Source organism: Schistocerca cancellata, chromosome 8 (genome assembly GCF_023864275.1).
Source record: "Schistocerca cancellata isolate TAMUIC-IGC-003103 chromosome 8, iqSchCanc2.1, whole genome shotgun sequence".
In the NCBI taxonomy this organism is placed as follows: Eukaryota; Metazoa; Arthropoda; class Insecta; order Orthoptera; family Acrididae; genus Schistocerca; species Schistocerca cancellata.
In genome coordinates, this window is record NC_064633.1 from 125,076,904 (window position 1) to 125,095,665 (window position 18,762).

An 18,762-nucleotide genomic window follows, 5' to 3' on the forward strand; every position below is an offset into this window, starting at 1 on the left:
GCGGCCGGCCTAACACGTACGGCGACACGGCTCTTCACTGTAGTCAAATCGCCATTCCTTTAACTTACAGCGCTTTATCAACTGCTCAACATCGGACGGTCAGTTTTGCCCTGTTTTCGAAAACGGAGAATATGGAAAAATCTAAACATGTAATAGTAGGAGAGCCATCAACAGTTGTGGACTGTGATGCTGAAACGATTAAATACAAGAAATACTGCCAAAATCCGGATTTATTCTGACAGGAAAATAACATAAGGAGGACGTCTGAGCTTGGGGGGCAATAAGAAGCCTAATTTCTCTGTCATTATTATCCACAATACGGAAGAACACAAATCGGAGTGGCTGGTACATTTGCGACATATGACGCGGAATGTTCGCACGTTGCAAATAGAACTGCGAACATAATAAAAGCCCTGGAGGTGGACCATAAAGCTGCAGTATTACGAGCGTTTATCATGCACGTACCGTCAGATAACTGGTACTATTCTACAAAAATTACAGCTCTCTGAGGATTCAACTTAATCTTGATGAACTCAAGTGTCAAATCCGCTTCATCACACCCTATGTTAGCTTAATCTTGTTATCCCTTTACTGCTTTAAATTAGTGACAGTTAGTTCGTCAGCGTAGTCGCATTTGGATCTACTACTACGTCTGTACTCTGCAAGACATTTTATTTCCCTAATTCTACTCTTGTCTGATACCTCTCCAACATTACACAGTGTCTGCTGTGATGATCCAGAAAGGACGGGTTTCTTGCTCAGAGCATACAAGAGGAGGGAAAAAATAAATTTACTGGAACGATTGGCACACAATCATTCAGTAACGAAAACACACTCTAAACGAATACTGTTTTGTCCATAAAGTATTTTACTTGCACTACACCATCACCACCTTTGTCACTTTTTATTTCAAACGGTCACCAGGAGGTAAAGCTGCCTCTTCCAGATAATCCAAGATTTCGCCAAGCAGAGATTTGTTCCGAACGGTTTCCGTGTATACAGGCCGTTTCTAGACTCCTCTTGCAAACCTCCAAGATACAAGGCGGAAGCTGTACGAAAATGGGTGGATCAGGATTCCACGTTCTGACCTATCATACGTAAATAATAGAAAAGACTCTGTTATACACTCGATCCGATTCCGCTGGGTAAAGGAGCGGCACAATAGCAATTTCCCGTAACTCTGATAATTGTTACCTTTGTGATCATACGACTGACGTGGTAATAATAAATAGCCAATGCCAGAGGCCGGTTTAGTACAGCACCATCAGCTGAACAGGAAGTGCTGCATATACGTCACACAAATGCTCTATACTTCCTGTGTACCTTGGTAATGGACATTGTTACGTTTCTCTGATCGTTATGTACTTCATGATGTAATAATTGTTTTGCATGTCTTTTTCTTAGCATGGCAAAAGTATACCTCTGTGTTCCTCTTCAAACCATCATTTAAGCAGAGCAGTCAACACACCGCTCGTCCACCATGTAAAGTGAAGAGCAAAACGTGTAGGCAAAAATGTCACGCAAGGTGGCTCCACAATTCTACATCTTCAGCTACCTTCACTTCTCGGAAGTAGATGCAACACGACTTACTTCTAAAAAGGTTTATATGTTTACTGAAGATATGGAACACTTTTTGCGTTACTGAATGATATACAAGACTCTTACAGGAGATGTTCTAGGTTGGATATTCAGCCCATAAGAAACGATTAATGTCAAATCTCAGATTACAAGAGGGAATCTATCAAACCATACACGAAAACTGCTTCATCTGACATCATCAATTCATTAGGAAAAAAAAATTGCTTCATAAGCGTCAGCAAATGGCTCACACACTTTATGGGCTAACATTTACAGACACAGACTTCGCAAACAGTAACTAGACAGCCAAACTCCACATTTTCTACTCGTGTGTAGCATAGTCAAGTCGAACGGTCATAACGCCTTGCAGAACTTCTTCTAGCTTTATATGATCAATACACTCACTCTCAGAATAGGTAGCGAGATTTTGCATGGCACATGGCCTTTGCCAAGTAACGGTTGGCAGCATACGCACGTACGAAACAATTAAGCTAGTTCACCTGTTCGCACGTCTGGTGTGCGGTCAGAGCGGAAGGTAACGACAAAGTGAATGCATTCACCAGGAAAGAAAATTTCTTACCTGTCAGGCGGGAACGAATGGCGGACGAAATCTTGACTGACTTTTGGAGACTGTTTGAAAAGATACCGCCTCCTGCGAGACGGAACACCACCACAATTATTGTGCGCTGTTGTAGTTTATCGTGGCTCGTGTCACGACTAAACGCTGCAGCACAATGCCTCGGGGCGAGAGCTAACAGTGGAGAGCGAAGAACAATAACACACGCGACACAATATCAAACCGCTGGCCTCCGCTCGGCAGAGACTGCAATTACCGTCCCCGCACACTGGAAACACAGCAGCGCCATGGCTCGCGGCAGTTCTGGTTTTTTGCAAAATACGTAGTCCAGCGCCGAGACGCTGCGCGGAGCTGGTCCAGCAACGGTCGCTGGACGCTATCCAAGATCCGCACACTGGAACGTCCTTGACGCGGCAATAATGACGTTACGCGCGCGCCCACGCTCCGGAACTTACTGGAACCGTTGCTATCCTTTCACCTGGTCTTCGACGATACCTTCTTCTGGGAGAATTCCTGGAGAGCCTACACTTCAGCACTTCACTGTGTTTTAGTGACGTCAAATCCGCGCGGACCAGTAGGGAAAGGACGTCGCAGAGCGCTGTCGGATACTGCGTGTGGTAACTAACGGCACTTGCGAGGAGCAGAGAAACCACTCGTGCAGGGATAGCAGGTGCGTCACTTTGACAGCTGCGTTTTCCACAGGTGGCACGGTTGAAGCGGTACTGGCTGTGGCGGACGCGGATTCCAGCGGGCGGTTGGCGGGTGCTGTCAGTCGGCTGCAGACCGTTGTAGCGGGGCTGGAGGCGCCAACACGCGGGCGCACGCAGACGCAAGCACGCGCTAACGCACTGGCACACGCACCGGCACAGCGTCCCCCCCTCGTGGCGGCAGCTGCGCGCTGACTGGCTACAGCGCCAACGGGCGGCCGCTTTTGAAGGAAGGCCAGCGGCTGCGGCGCGACGGTTAGGAGGGGCAGCCCCAGCGGACTGGCCACCTGGCCGCTGGCTGCGCTGCGATGACAGCTGCCCGTGACGTCACGGTGCGCTCACTGCACGCAGCGGCAGGACCTCTAGGTCTAGGCCTCTAGGCGATCAGTCGCCTGCTCGATGAATCACAGAGGTGTGGAATTTGCGACAGGACATGCAGATCAGGGGCGAGGCGTGCTAGTAAAAGCTGTAATTGCCGATTACAATTACAGATAAAACGCACTATTTTTTTTTATTTTTTTTTTTACATTTAAACGTTCTTGGAATATGCAGGATGTCCCACTCAAACCTCCCTGATTTCAAGGACCCAGGAGAGAAAAACCACACTAGATCGACAATGAAAAATGCACCACATTGTAGAGCGTCTCAAAGAATTTATATTCCCGCGTCAGAGGTGCCAATTATCGTCGCCAGAGTGCATCAAGGTCTCATGAAGTGAAAATGGCGACTCCACAGCAGCGCACACAAGCAGTAGTGTGGTTTGTAGAAACAAAATCGCCGATTACTGTGCACATTCATTATCGTCGAGTGTATCAAATGTGATTCACCTGATCTGAGAACAATTAAGCAATGATATTGGAAGTTTCTGGCAACCGGAAGTATTCTGAAACATTCTGGCGGTGCATGTTACGAATTTCAGAAGAGTCAGTGGAGGACATCAGACAAACGTTTCTCAGAAGCCCACGTAAGTCAATTCGTCAAGCATCTAGGCAACTTGATGTACCTCAATCAACATTGCATCGTGTAGTTCACCAGCTTCTTCATACGTGTGCTTGTTGTTGTTGTTGTGGTCTTCAGTCCTGAGACTGGTTTGATGCAGCTCTCCGCCGGCCGGTGTGGCCGTACGTTTCTAGGCGCTTCAGTCTGGAACCGCGTGACCGCTACGGTCGCAGGTTCGAATCCTGCCTCGGGCATGGATGTGTGTGATGTCCTTAGGTTAGTTAGGTTTAAGTAGTTCTAAGTTCTAGGGGACTGATTACCTCCGAAGTTAAGGCCCATAGTGCTCAGAGCCATTTGAACTTTTTTTTTTTTTTTTTTTTTTTTTTGCAGCTTTCCATGCTAATCTGGCGCAAGCTTCTTCATCTCCCAGTACCTACTGCAACCTACATCCTTCTGAATCTGTTTAGAGTATTCATCTCTTGGTCTCCCTCTACGATTTTTACCCTCCATGCTGCCCTCGAATACTAAATTGGTGATCCCTTGATGCCTCAGAACATGTTCTACCAACCTGTCCCTTCTTCTTGTCAAGAACTCCTCCCCAATTCTATTCAATACCTCCTCATTAGTTATGTGATCTATCCATCTAATCTTCATCATTCTTCTGTAGCACCACATTTCGAAAGCTTCTATTATCTTCTTGTCCAAACTATTTATCGTCCACGTTTCACTTCCATACATGGGTACACTCCATACAAATACTTTCAGAAACGACTTCCTGACACTTAAATCTATACTCGATGTTAACAAATTTCTCTTCTTCAGAAACGCTTTACTTGCCATTGTCAGTCTACATTTTATATCCTCGCTACATCAACCATCATCAGTTATTTTGCTCCCCAAATAGCAAAACTCGTTTACTACTTTAAGCCTTTCGTTTCCTAATCTAATTTCCGCAGCATTGCCCGATTTAATTCGACTACATTCCATTATCCTCGTTTTGCTTCGATATTCATCTTATATCCTCCTTTCAAGACACTGTCCATTCCGTTCAGCTGCTCTTCCAGGTCCTTTGCTGTCTCTGACAGAATTACAATGTGTGCGTACAAAGTGCAAATTCTGCAACATCCGACGCCGAACGACAAACTACGCCGACAACAATTTTCTGCGGATGTGCTGCAGCGTATTGATGTGGATGCCAGCTTCCTGGAAAGATGTTTATTCTCAGATGAGGCAAACTTTCATCTATCAGGAAGGGTTAACAGATATAATGTTCGGATTTGGGGTTCGCAAAATCCGCACGTTGTCATTGAACATGTTCGTGATAGCCCTAGTCTAAACTTCTGGTGCGGGCTAATGCTCGACAGAATTATTGGACCGTTCTTCTTTGCGGAACAAACAGTGAATGGGTCAGAGTATCTGGACATGTTGGAGGAGTTTGTGTACCTTCAGATACAAGAGTTGCAACCCAACGTCATTTTTCAACAAGATGGAGCTCCGCAGCACTGGCGAACGGCTGTTCGCAAGTTCCTGGGTAGGAAATTTCCCAGTCGTTGAATCGGACTCGGAGGACCCATTGTCTGGCCACCACATTCACCCGACATTAGGCTGCTTGATTTCTTCATGTGAGGATTCGTCAAGGAGCGTGTGTGTGCGACCAAAGTGGACGACATTCCTACGTTGCGACATCGTATCACTAATGCGATTGCAACAGTAACAGAGGAAATGTTACAAATAACTTGGCAAGAAATTATATAGACGCGATAGTCTTCGTGCTACAAATGGTTCAAATGTAGAGGTATATTGATGATAAATAAATTCTTTGAGATGCTCTACTATGTGGTGCATTTTTCATTGTCGTATCTGCTGTGTTTTTTTTTTTTTCCTGGGTCTTTGAAATCAGGGAGGTTTGAGTGGGACACCCTGTATTTTTCTGAAATTTCGGTTGTGGGCATACTTCACACTTGCGAAACGCACTGTTAGCCCGGGGGCGGTTAAGACATTAACGGCTGTCAGTGTGACAGGCGCAAGCTTGAGTGTCCACAGGGGCTGGTCAGCTACATGCTACCCCCCCACCCCCCCTCCCAGCAACTTACCAGCAACAGCGATTACCGGTGCGCTCACAACCCAGTGCAAGGTCCATCCATCTCTCGCAGAGTGCAGAGTGAGAAATACAATAATTTCAGTTAAGTTTACAAAAGTGAAGTGTAAATAACCCAAATGCAGCGTAAGAAATACTGCAAGCTGGCAAAAACTGCCAAGCTCATATGTGTTCCGACGTGAACTGCTGCTAACAAGGAGGGAAGAGGCAGTGGTTTGGAGAATATGTAAACGCTGTAAGTAACTTGCACTGCAACTTTACAAACAAAACGCCGTTTTTAATTTAGAACAACCAAAATGTATAACATCTGTATCCAATCTGCAGAGTAACTACGTAAGATGATTTATAAACAATGGTGTAATTCTCTTTGATTAAATTGCAGTAAGTTCAAGATGGAAAATCAATAATAACTGACAATAAGAGTTTGTGCAGTAGTGGGGTTAAATACTTTTTCCTCCACTGTCTCACGAAATTGTGAAATTTATGCGCAGCCCTATCGTATTATTGTGGCTAGCTGGTAGTTTCTCCCTTATCCCTTGAACTCGCGTCGCGATTGTTCGGACAAGCTCGATACTGCTCGAGCCCCTTCGAACGCGAATATCGTTTGTAGTGTGGAAAAGCGTGTAGCCAAGACATTGATTCGGGTGTCATTGTGAAGAGCTTACGAGGCACTACTAATGAATGATGTCGATTCATATGACTCGTACATATGCTCGGAATTATAGAAAGCGCGGGCCAAGGGAAAGCTCTAGTCGAAAGGAATCCATAAAGCACAAAAAGACAAGTGGCAAGCCAATGCGAGAGCTACGGCAGCGTCGAGAAGGAAATGGAAAAACGGCGCAAAGCGACTTCCTAGCTGGCTCATGGGGCACGCAGCGGACAGCGACAGTCCAAACATGTGATTTATCTGTCTGTAACCATTAGACTACTCTGTGTAACTATTGTACTAAAGATATTGATAATTAAATTATATATTAATACGAAACACTTATGACTTTATGCAGAGGTTTTCACGAAAAATACGTTGCACAGATCCGATCTGTGGACACAGAATTTTCTTTATTTGCCCGTTTCGAGCATGGCTCATCTTCAGGACATCGAAGAAGAACTCAATACAGAGTATCGTTTGAAATGGTGTTACGGTCGATATCATTTCACACGATATTCTATATTAGGTTCTTCTCTGATGTTCTGATGATGAACCATGGCCGAAACATGTGAATAAACTTTTAACAAGTGCACACTTGTTATTAGCGGCCAGATAATGATATGCTCACAATTCATGCAATGGTTGTAGGCCTTTTGCGCGACTTTAAGTAGCAGCTTAAACTACGCAGACGCTTGTGAAATTTAAATTTATCTATGTTTTATGAATCCGGGTTAGGTCTATGAAAGTCTTACGAATTGTATAAACAGCATGGTTTTCGTATCTTGTCAAAAGTAGACATAGTGCGAACTGTGACTGAATAAAACATGATTGATTGTGTTCTTGTACTTTACAAATTTTGGTCAGCTAATGTCCCATTTTCAATGCTGGTTCCATTTAGTGTACAAATACTTTATCTGTTCGCAATGTCAAACACTATCCCTAGATCTGACAGGACAGTTTACACATTAACCGTTCATTGTTATTTGTTTGTGTAATTTTAGGTATACAATAGAATGCGATATTGTAAGTTATAGCAAATAATTTCACTTCTATTTTCAGCCTTTAAATAAATTTTATCGCTGTGGAAAAGAAATATTTTATTGTGACCATACATACTATACAGCTACTTAATTAGTTTCATCACCAGCTGCGACATATTTGCGAATATAAACAGTGATCCAAGTACTGTCAAATGTTTTTTATTCCAGTCTTTGATCAGAATATAAATTCGTTCGACGATGACCGGTTTCAGTTAGTAATGATCATCTTCAAATCTGTCCTACACCATGTTCTAATGTGATAAAGCCATAATGGCATCGTAATGGTATAGAACAGATCTGAAGATGGTCATTATTGACTGAAACCGGTCATCGTCGAGGGAATTTATATTGTGATCAAAGACTGGAATAAAAAAAATCATTTGACTTAGTTTCATGTTTCGTGGATCATTTGTACCATTAACTGTAATGGCGTGGAATGAGTCATTTTGTATTCACATTAGGTATTCCTATCTAAATATGGCTACATGCTGATTATCTATAATATTTCTAAAGTGTTGTGAGTTGGTAATTTCTACCCATCACCTTTCACACATTACGAAATTAGAAATTCTTCTACGGAACAGAAGGAGTTGTCAAGAATAGACTTTTTCAGTTTTCTTCAAGTGTAATTTTGCTGTCTGACATTTATATGACTAGGTAAGTGATCAAAAGTTTTGGTGGCAGCACTAAGCACCATTGTTCGTGCTAAATACAGCGTTAATATGGAGTAATGAACGTCGATGTTTCTTCTGATATCGTAATCATGCATATCAATGTTCCTTTTGATCTGATTTACACCAAAATTCATCAGGGAATAAATATACTGTGAAGCGTAAGTAAAAATGCGTAAATCCTTAAACAGATGTCTAAAAGACGATGTGGGTGAGAACCACTGATTATTCATACAGAACACTTGAGCAATGGAGTCGTTACTTCTTAAAGATGAGTTACACCAGAGCATTATTCCATACTGAATGAAAAGAAGCAATCTTATCAACTTAACAATTTGTCTCTCCCCAAGACCTGCAACGATTATTAGTTCAAATGTGCCTGAACTATTTTGTTTGAAGAGTTATAAAATGTACTTTTACCAGTTTATATTATCATCAATATGGCCACCTAAAATTTTTTCACGTTTCCACCCTCTTTATTATTTCCTCGCCATGCGTTACACTTAACATTGATGTAGTATCTTTTAGATGTGCAGAACTGAATATGTAGTTCTTCTCGAAATTGAGAGAGAGACCATTCGCATAAAACAAGTCAATTATATATTTAAGAACATCGTTTACCATTTCTTCTGTTGTAATATGTATGTTTGAATTGATTAGAAAACTAAAAATCATCGGTAACATATTTTGTATAACATCTTCAAAACTTGATTTTGTTACTCAAGTTAGGCTGGGCCGTCTTTTGTAAATGTTGACGGTTTGTACTGCCATGCAACATAGAATGGTATGTGTTAAAACAGTTTCCATAGAATTTAACAGCGCTCACAAAGTGTATGTGTAAAAATATGATAACTTAAAAACACATAACAGAAACACACGGAGTGCTGGCCGCACGGAAATATACTACACGTAAGTTATTCCCACATTTAATGCTTTATTAACCTTAAAGTCATCCATCGATATTTCAGTGAAGGTCAAACAGAGAAAAGGTCTCCCGAGTTTACCGCATCTTGAACGAAGAAACTTTGTTTTTATCTTAGTGCACAAAACCAGTAGCAAGTACAAAACGAGCGCCCTTCAAGGAAAAAGGGGAAACCCGTAACAGCCATCTGAAGATGGATTTGTGTTAAATCAGAAACCGGTAATGGCTTAATTTAAATAAACTTTCATAAACCATATTTGTGGCTAGTTGCTGTTGAAATTATAATCGCTAGAACATACTTTTGTATGACTAGAAGGGATAGTTAAAAAGTTTTAATTATCACATCGAAAAAATAAAGTTAAGTAATCATTGTTTTGTTTTCTGGTATTTGCCTGCAGTCCTGGTATACACGGAACCCGCAGGGCAGTAGTACTAACTGTTCACTCTAAAAAGACTCTCACAGTGGTAGCTGATGGCAGTAGGCGTTTTCGCAACAGTCATAAGACGGTGTGTTGCATTGAACCGATATTAACTTGTTTCCGATCGCCACCAACGTTGGGTTTCACTATTGTAACCTAGTGCACTGATATTTTTGTAGGCATATTGTTTCCTCGTTAACGTTGCCTTGGGATATTGTGGTCTACACAGGACATGCACATCCTAGTGTGTAAAATTGATGATATAGTTTCGTTTAGAAATACGTAGACGCACCGAGTGCAGTGTGGGTTGTTAGTTGCGGCGGACTGTATAGTTGGCTGCACTGAGAAATTATAGACTGTTCCCAGCAGCCACCGCGGCGAGAATCTTCTGAGAGTGAAATGGTTCAAATGGCTCTGAGCACAATGGGACTTACCATCTGAGGTCATCAGTCCTCTAGAACTTAGAGCTACTTTCAACCTAACTAACCTAAGGACATCACACACATCCATGCCCGAGGCAGGATTCGAACCTGCGACCGTAGCAGTCGCGCGGTTCCAGAGTGTAGCGCCTAGAGCCGCGGGAGTGAAAAATCGGCACAGTTCAGCAGCACATCATTAGGTGACCCAACACAAAATGGCGCAGCCAGTCTCCACTTTGTCAGTGGGCTGCGCCATTACGTCATGGCTAGTTTAGCTGCGTACTTCGCTCCTGCAGTGTGCGTATATCAATGTGCACACGCAAATAAACAACAAATTAATTACACATTATTTTAACATGGCGATAATTAAACTTTTATGAATAACCCACTATCAATGATGTGAAGCTTTTGTATGTCAGTGTGGTAAGGTGGCGAAGTTCTTCCGAGAAATCTACTACGAATTAGGATCCAACAAAGTCTGAAATTTTATGTACCATATATTCAGTTGAATAATTAATTGATTACATGTAATGATAAAATATATTCCAATTTGAACACATACATCTCTACATAAAAACAATAACATAATTTCCCCTTACATGAAGTTATGTTTATACAGGATTGAAAGACTGGTAAGATACTGCACATGAACACAGATTTTATTATTGTTGCATTACATTAAAAGAACCGTTAGAATAGGATCACAGGAAAATATGACATATGTTAATACAAACTTACTTTTTGTAAAGAAGAACTCAAGCATAAAAATGCTTGGATCACATCTCACAGTAAATTTCATGGCAGAAATCCACCATCACAATAACAATAATTACAAGTAAATTACACCTACGTCAAATGTGATCATACAGATTAATGAATAATTTATAAATGGGCACCTGCCGAAACACGTTGTGACCAACGATGCGTTGTTAATGAACACAACCGAAGCACCAAATTGTGTGGTTTATAAGAATACGAAAGTTCTACTCCAGCTTCCAACTGATGTACAGTAACGTGAAAGTGTTCCTCAGCGTTCAAGAAATGGATCGACTGTTTTCTAATGACTTCCATTCATCTTTTATTACAGGCATAATTGTTATTAATTCAGGATGGAACTGAATAATGCAGTATATCAGTTTTGGAGAGAAGCAACTTTTTGTTTCCAGGTAGTGAGTAGGTCGATTCTCTAGTCAAACCATTGTTCATACTGGCATTCTACTGTCCTACTATCAGGACACTCAGGGTTTCTGTGGCTGAAGGTAGACGGTAAGCCCCTGTGAATGACACATATTTACGAATTTTCTACAGCCAATGCCACTAACACAAGAAAATTTTGTTTACTTTCCATGTTTTCATTCCTTGATGTTATAAGGGTTAAAATTTGGGGGCAACTCACTTCAGGGACAAAGAGAATTTTTTGCCAGAACAAATGAGCTGAATGACCATATTTCCATTGTAAGTAGCCGCAGCACGGTAAATTACGGACTGCACGACCTTCTGATTTGAATATCCATTCTGCGACTTCTGCCACTGTCTCTGTTATAGCCAATAGCAACTGACAGGAAGTCAATGAATGCTGGACTAAAATTTCACCCACGCAGAAGGCCGAAGTATCTTCTTTACAAACTACACTGCCTTGCTGACACAGATCCATCTGACGTCCATGTGAGCTTGCCTGCAGGGGCAGAAAGCTGAAAGATAAACACCTAACCTGGTCATCCCCTCCTATGTACACTATCGTCCACTATCTCGACTAAATGCCAACGTCAGTTTCCAACGCTGCGTATGACCAGTTAACGCAGATATAACGATTATGGAGTCGTAAATTTCTCAACTTCGCAGTAAGTGTAGAGCCTGAATGAAGACTGTCCACTGCTCATGAAGGACGCTAGACTATGTTTAAATAGCTCAACAGTCTGTGAACAGGCAGCGATACGTCTATAATCAATACGAAGAAGCGAAATACCCTGGGAGAAGAAGACAAGTCTAGTCTACGTTACAAGTCGGAACGCGAAATCTTATATTTTAGCTTATAGGTTACAGTGACTGACATTACCTTATTTAATAAGTGCAGAGGCGCTGACATGAGTTACTAACTCTCTTTGCAAAAATTTACATATTGTCTTTCACCGGTAATTACATGGTGATAAATTAAGAACACGTTTCATTCTTCGTACGCAAGTTAAAGACGGTTTTGGAAGGAGGAGGCTTCAAGTTCAGTATGGAAAATCTTAACATGTCACAGTAGGAGAGATATCAATAGATTTTGACGTTTAGGAAGAAAGGATTGGATAGAAAACAGACAGTTAGTGTCTCTTGGCTCTATTGGTAAGTGTGAAGTGTGCATGTCAACTTGGTCATTCTTTCTTTTGCACATCGATATACACGCATCTGAGAGCAAACCATGTTGATCCGCGATCTTTGGTTGTGTTGTTACACCATCTCTGCCTGAGAGCACTCACAGAATGAGCATTATTATTAGTCGAGCTATGCTGGGAAGCAGACGTTGAACTGAATGGTCAGGAAATTTTTTATCTCGAATTGGACTACTAAGTACTGAATACAGATTTGCTGTAAGTGATTGAATAAAATGATGATGAGAGTATTTACGGATTTTGAAAAGATTTTTGTGAAGAACTGGGATTCAACGTAAATCCGCAGCTTTGCATACTTGCGCGTAGTTAGCACCCTGTTGTAAAATTAATTGTCGTACGTAAATTTTGTTGAAACATATCTCACGGATTGCTCACAAGTAGGGAAGTTAGTTCTTCTCCCCCCTCACATACATTTTGTAAAGTAACGGATATGGGTAGGTTAAACTTTTGTGTAAAGGAAAATTTTGAATAATCAACCTGTTAGAATTGTTTCTAAAAGCAATCATTTCTGTATAAAGTCAATATTGGCCACGATCCTGAAGGTCAAGTTATGAAGTAATTCTTTGCTATAATATTGTTATGTTGAAAACTATCCACTGTGATGTAAGGAAACACACCACCGTTTACCTTACTGGGCAATACAGGGTTTAAATAATCACATCTTTCAGTAATTTTGTGTGTTACACTCCACACACACACACACACACAAAGGGTTTAAAACAGAAAAGTTACGACAGCAGATGGCAAATGTGAAAATTACATCAGGAAGAGAGTTGCCTCGGCTTCGGTAGGAATAAGAAATCTCATTTAGTCAACCTTGATAAGAAAGAATACAAAGATACAGGTATACTGAATAAGGCTGTAGTTGAACCATTTACAAATGTCATGGAATACTGGCCGACAAGGTGCTAATAGATCTGGACAAAAGATCAAGCAACAAGTATATTACGAATGTAACGTGGAAGAAAAGAAGACTTCAGAACTTGGTTTTATGCCGAGGATACCACAATTTATAGAGGTAGCAATTAGCAGTTGTTTTCTTATGCCACGATGGGAGAGCGCAGTACGAAAGACGGCCTAGTAAGATGTTGGATTACTGTTCAGGAAAATGCTGAAGAGGAGGTCGTCCTAAAAAAAAAATGGCTGCAGAGACTTTCAGTAAGGCTGTTGCCAATACGGACAACTATGCCGTTCCTGGTGCGAAAAGCGGGGAATCCCGTAAATAAGTAAGTGAAATTCTGAATTCATTCACTTAACTACCTTTGTATTTTGTATATATTTTTTAGATTTCAATAAGACGATTCTCTGAAACAATAACTTCTTTCTGGTGTTACATTGTAGAAGATATGATTTGCATTCTTGTTTTTATAATGAGTTAATCCAATTACTGGCACGATTGAAGAAACAAAATCACGTTCATTCGCAGGTACCGAGAGTTTACTGCACCTAGAGCAGCTAGACAAGCTATCAGTTGCTTGAGAAGCTGCTAGTACACGTCTTCCATGAATCTGGAGCCTTGCTATCTGTGTTCGTTAGACTTCGGTTGAAGGGTGTGTGATGGAGGATTCACATAGCCAACACGACGTAAGACGTAAGGCATTGATGTTCACTTGGGCTATGTTTCGAGAAATATGGGACCTGGAAAGTAGTCTGTTCGTGCTCATTCAGCGATTTTTTGAAACGTAAAAACGTCTGGCAATTCGTACTTTCTTTCTAGAACATTGCATACTTCCTTCAACGCACAGTCATTCATACAGAGATGTGCACAGTCTTCAAGCACAGTTGTAATCAATTTTAACGTCGATGGCTTCTTGAGCTCCACCCTTTTCGGAACTAGGTGATTTATAATAGCCTTTCACCATAAAGGTAGGCGAGCAGTTCATAAACTTTGTTTTTAAAGAATGAACCGAGAATTGGTGAGAATGCATTCTGAAAATATTTTATACGTTACAGTAGTTTGAGAAATGTCAAAAAATAGTCAGTCAATTCAGTTATTTATCCGATAATCATCTTGCTGGGATTGGGAGCTCCTGTTAACTTTTCATGTGCTTGCGAATAAAATTTGGGTTTTTATACTCCGTCTTCTGTGAAACACAATGCATTTATTTTCTCTTTACCTAAACATGTTTCGACACCAATGTGTCATCTTCTGTGGGTTTCGATTTATATCTGTAAAATATCATACGAACTTCATGGTTATTTTTCTATTTTAGGGCCAAAAACTGTTTTCTCAAATCTCGTTTCTGTGTAAAAATCGTGTGAAAATAGGTGGGTAAAATATAGAAAGGTGTAGAAAACATTGTATATAATTACACTAAAAAAAGAAAACACGCAAAATATTCACAACTTAACGAAAAAATGGAAGTACAGGATATACATAAATAATAATTCTGAGAAAGTATTTTCAAAAATAAGCAAATTCCTTACGACTTCTTTGCAGATGACACACTGTCAAAAGATAAAACGCAAAAACTAGCCAACGTGTAGAGCTCCACTTTTCAGAAGTAATGTTGTTTCAAGTTAACAATCGAGACGAAATAAATAAGATATACCTGTAATAGTTTTTATGCGTAAAATAAAAAGACAACTATGAACATTGTGTTATATTTTACAGAAATAAATCGAGATCCACAGAAGATGACACATAGGTGTCGAAACATGTTTGGGAAAACAGAAAAAGAAATAAGCCGAGTTTTGCAGAAACCAGAGTATAGAAACAAACTTGTTTATCTGCTTCACCAGAACACATCTTGTGGCATATGTCACAATCTCCATCCTGTAGGTGTGTTTTTTATGATGTGAGATGACAGTCTATGGTGTGCCTTTTCTTCTACTCACATCTTCCATTATACCGTCGGAGCCTACGTGTCTTCTTACAATGAGGAACCCAGGAAAATTACTTCGTCCACAATTTTGTCTTCCTCTATAAACCCAACTACACTAGTCTCGATTACATCTTCAAGTACTGAATTTATTTCTCTCTTACTTAATTACTAAACTTCCTATCCCACTTATTATTCTCAAGATATTTCTTTTCATTCTCTGTTGAGCGACTTAGTTTTGGTGTTTTCACATTTACAGCTTCTGTTTTATGGTAAAAGGGAAGTAGTAGGCAAATGCATTTTTATAGAGTGCGAATATACTTTCGAAGACGGTGTTCCAGTTCCGCGTTCAGATTCTCTTTATTGTGTCCAACTGTAATGTTTCGCAGCTGCCTTAAAATGCAAATTTATCGCCTAACTCAACAACATCTGTGTTAAACATCACTATCTCCCCGCGTACTGATTATGCAGCAGTCAGTATTTGATAGCGATTCAGATTCCCCTCCCAGTCCGATTATCGATCTTGAAGTTTAATCAACGATTTCGCCGCGCAGTCAGAGATACTCGTGTTGTCCAGCCAACAGGTTGTCTCGTGGCGCTGGGGAGGGCGTAACCAATGTATGCGCCGGGCGCGGCCGCTTGCGCGATACTGCGAATAAATACAGCGCGGCCGGGAGAGCCGTACTCGCCCTAAAACCGCATTCGATAAGGTTTGGCACATGGGACTCGCAGATAAAGACATCCACACTGGTTGCCGTCTCCATTTATTTAAAATTTTATTCTCTTTTTGCGTAACAGACAGCTGTTCGCAACTATAAAACGTAACAATAGCCAAATACACAGCACAGCTGCAGGAGTCCCACAAGACTGAGTCACGGGCCCTTTACTTTATTGTCTCTACCAGGACCGTTGATATTTTTAAAAATATCAGGCGTCCGATATATCGATAGTTGAAAGAATATCACAATGGGAACGCGATATGTCGAAAAAGTATCATTATTGACATCGTGACGGAAGAAAGATCGAAGTAGTGGCCTATAAAAATATCGGCTGCAAATTTTAAACATACTGTCAGTTTTAGAGCTTTAGTTTTAGGCATTGATTTATTATTAGATATTCTGTACGTCAACAAGCTAGCAGCTCGCCTATCCCCGTTGGAACAAGGATTGAAAGGAAAACGATGCACGTCCACGCTTGGCGATAATCACTTTACTAACAATGGCAAGTGTCCCAAAGTGTCCCAAGTATCGCCCCTGCGCCTGATGTCGCCTATTTGTATTTCCTAGCTGTTAAGCGTGCCATCTATGAGTCTGTGTAGTAAACTTGAGCTTCTGCAGTTTTGCCACAGATGGCACTAGTTGCAAGCTTCCTAAGAGTAATAGCGGAAACAGTATAGCATTTGAAGTGTTTGGGGCTGTGTCAATCGTTTTTACTGCCTGCAGAAAATCGAGGGAACTACCAGGTAAATGTTTACTGATAATAATTTCGTTTATACTACTAGGAAGTATGTCAAATAATGGCTGCAATCGTATTATTAATAGCGAGAAAAGGTGTTTTGAAGAACTGTAACGTTTCTGTTTTTGTTGATGGTACTGTGTTCCCAATTTCACCCACCAACTGGATCGTAATATCGCCAGTAGGCGATATTGGGGGCAGGTATTTTGTTTAACTGATCTATCTCGTACTTATCTCAAACCTATTTTCTTCTTCAAAATGATTTATTTTATTCAGTTATTCATTTTTGTTGTTGTAGGACTCATACACAAGATGCCAAGGGAAAAGAAGGAGAGAGAGGCTTGGAGCACGTCAGATCTTGAGGCTGCATGTTGGGCTGTCCACAAAAAAAGAAATGGGCACTCTGAGAGCGTCAAAGACGTTTGAAGTATCCAGATCAACGATTCGAGAATAGAATGAGATTTTCACTCTGCAGCGGAGTGTGCGCTGATATGAAACTTCCTGGCAGATTAAAACTGTGTGCCCGACCGAGACTCGAACTCGGGACCTTTGCCTTTCGCGGGCAAGTACTCTACCATCTGAGCTACCGAAGCACGACTCACGCCCGGTCCTCACAGCTTTACTTCTGCCAGGTTCGTAGGAGAGCTTCTGTAAAGTTTGGAAGGTAGGAGACGAGATACTGGCAGAAGTAAAGCTGTGAGGACCGGGCGTGAGTCGTGCTTCGGTAGCTCAGATGGTAGAGCACTTGCCCGCGAAAGGCAAAGGTCCTGAGTTCGAGTCTCGGTCGGGCACACAGTTTTAATCTGCCAGGAAGTTTCCATTCGAGAATACACTAAAAGATGTGCAAAAGGGGAGAATTAACAGGAAGCTGCAGTTGTAAGACAGAAATTTGGAAGGAAACCTGTGTTGACACCTGAAGTTGAGAAAGAGCTGGTTGAGAACTGTTTGGAAATGGAAAAAAAAATTCTTTGGTTTGACGTGAAATGATGTAAAGCAGATGGCATTCCAACTTGCCTTAAGGAACAATTTGCCCCATCCCTTTTCAAAAACTGGAAACATGGCAGGTCGAAAGTGGTTGAACGTGTTTATGAAAAGAAATTGTTCCCAGTTAACAATACGAACGCCAGAATGACTGTCAAGAGCTAGAATCATAGGCTTTACTCAAGACAATGTGAGGTAATTTTTCTGTATTCTCAGAGCAGAACTTGATAAAATCAAGCTAAACCCTGCTAGAACATTTAATGTTGACGAAACTGGAATAACAACTGTCCAAAGCAAAAATTTGAAGGTGATCTGCACAAAAGGAAAATCGCCAGTCTAGAAAAATGTCATCAGCAGAGAGAGGAAAGCTGAACACCATCATCACCTGTATGTCACCTGCCGGCCAGTATATTCCTCCGATGATGGTGTGCCCCAGAGAGAAGCAGGACCTGAAGCTAATGAAAGGATCCCCTCCTGGAGCTATCCAGGATTTCACCCATCAGACTGGATTCAGTGTGATTGATTTTGTAAGTGGATGTAGCATTTTACCTCTTTTGTAAAGTCTTCTGCAGAAGACCGAGTTGTTTTAATCCTGGTGGACACTACTCACACACGAGGAATCAAGACGTTATAAACTTTGCCAGAGAAAATCACATCATAATGGTCTGCCTTCCACCCCATAGCACGCATAGGATGCAGCCACTGGACGTTGCCTTCATGAAGCCATTTAAAACCTTCTACAATCAAGAAGTTGAAAAGTGGACTTCCAATAATGAGGGTAGAATTGTGACCCAATATGACGTCGCTGAACTCATGGCCAAAGCATGCATTAGAGCAGCAACCATGAGTAATGCACTGAATGGCTTTCGTGCCACTGGTTTCTATCCTTACGACGAATCAGTATTTACTGAAGCTGATTTTATTTATGAAGCGACCACAGCCTATTTCTGAAGCTCATTGTGGGCCTCAATTGCCTGCAAATACTGCCACAGTTGATCTAGCAAGTAGGCCTTTTTCACATGTTGTTTACTAAGAACTTCCGTCTGCTGGTAGAAATGAATCTTATTCCTCATCTGCTTCCATGTCATTCCCTCCTTTAGTCTCGCCCAA

At 41.3% G+C, this 18,762-nt stretch overlaps 1 protein-coding gene across 2 annotated transcripts in view; it reads right to left on the reverse strand.

Moving 5' to 3' along the window:
* Positions 1 to 18,762, reverse strand: part of LOC126094554 (tumor necrosis factor alpha-induced protein 8-like protein) — a 531,244-nt gene that overhangs the window by 242,376 nt on the left and 270,106 nt on the right. Inside the window, exon 1 of one of the 2 annotated variants that reach the window (XM_049908987.1) lies at positions 2,159 to 3,041. The exons of the other annotated variant lie outside the window; for it this stretch is intronic. The gene's annotated coding sequence lies outside the window, so the exon portion shown is untranslated. Of the gene's footprint in view, positions 1 to 2,158; positions 3,042 to 18,762 lie in introns of those variants that run through there. 2 annotated transcript variants of the gene reach the window in all.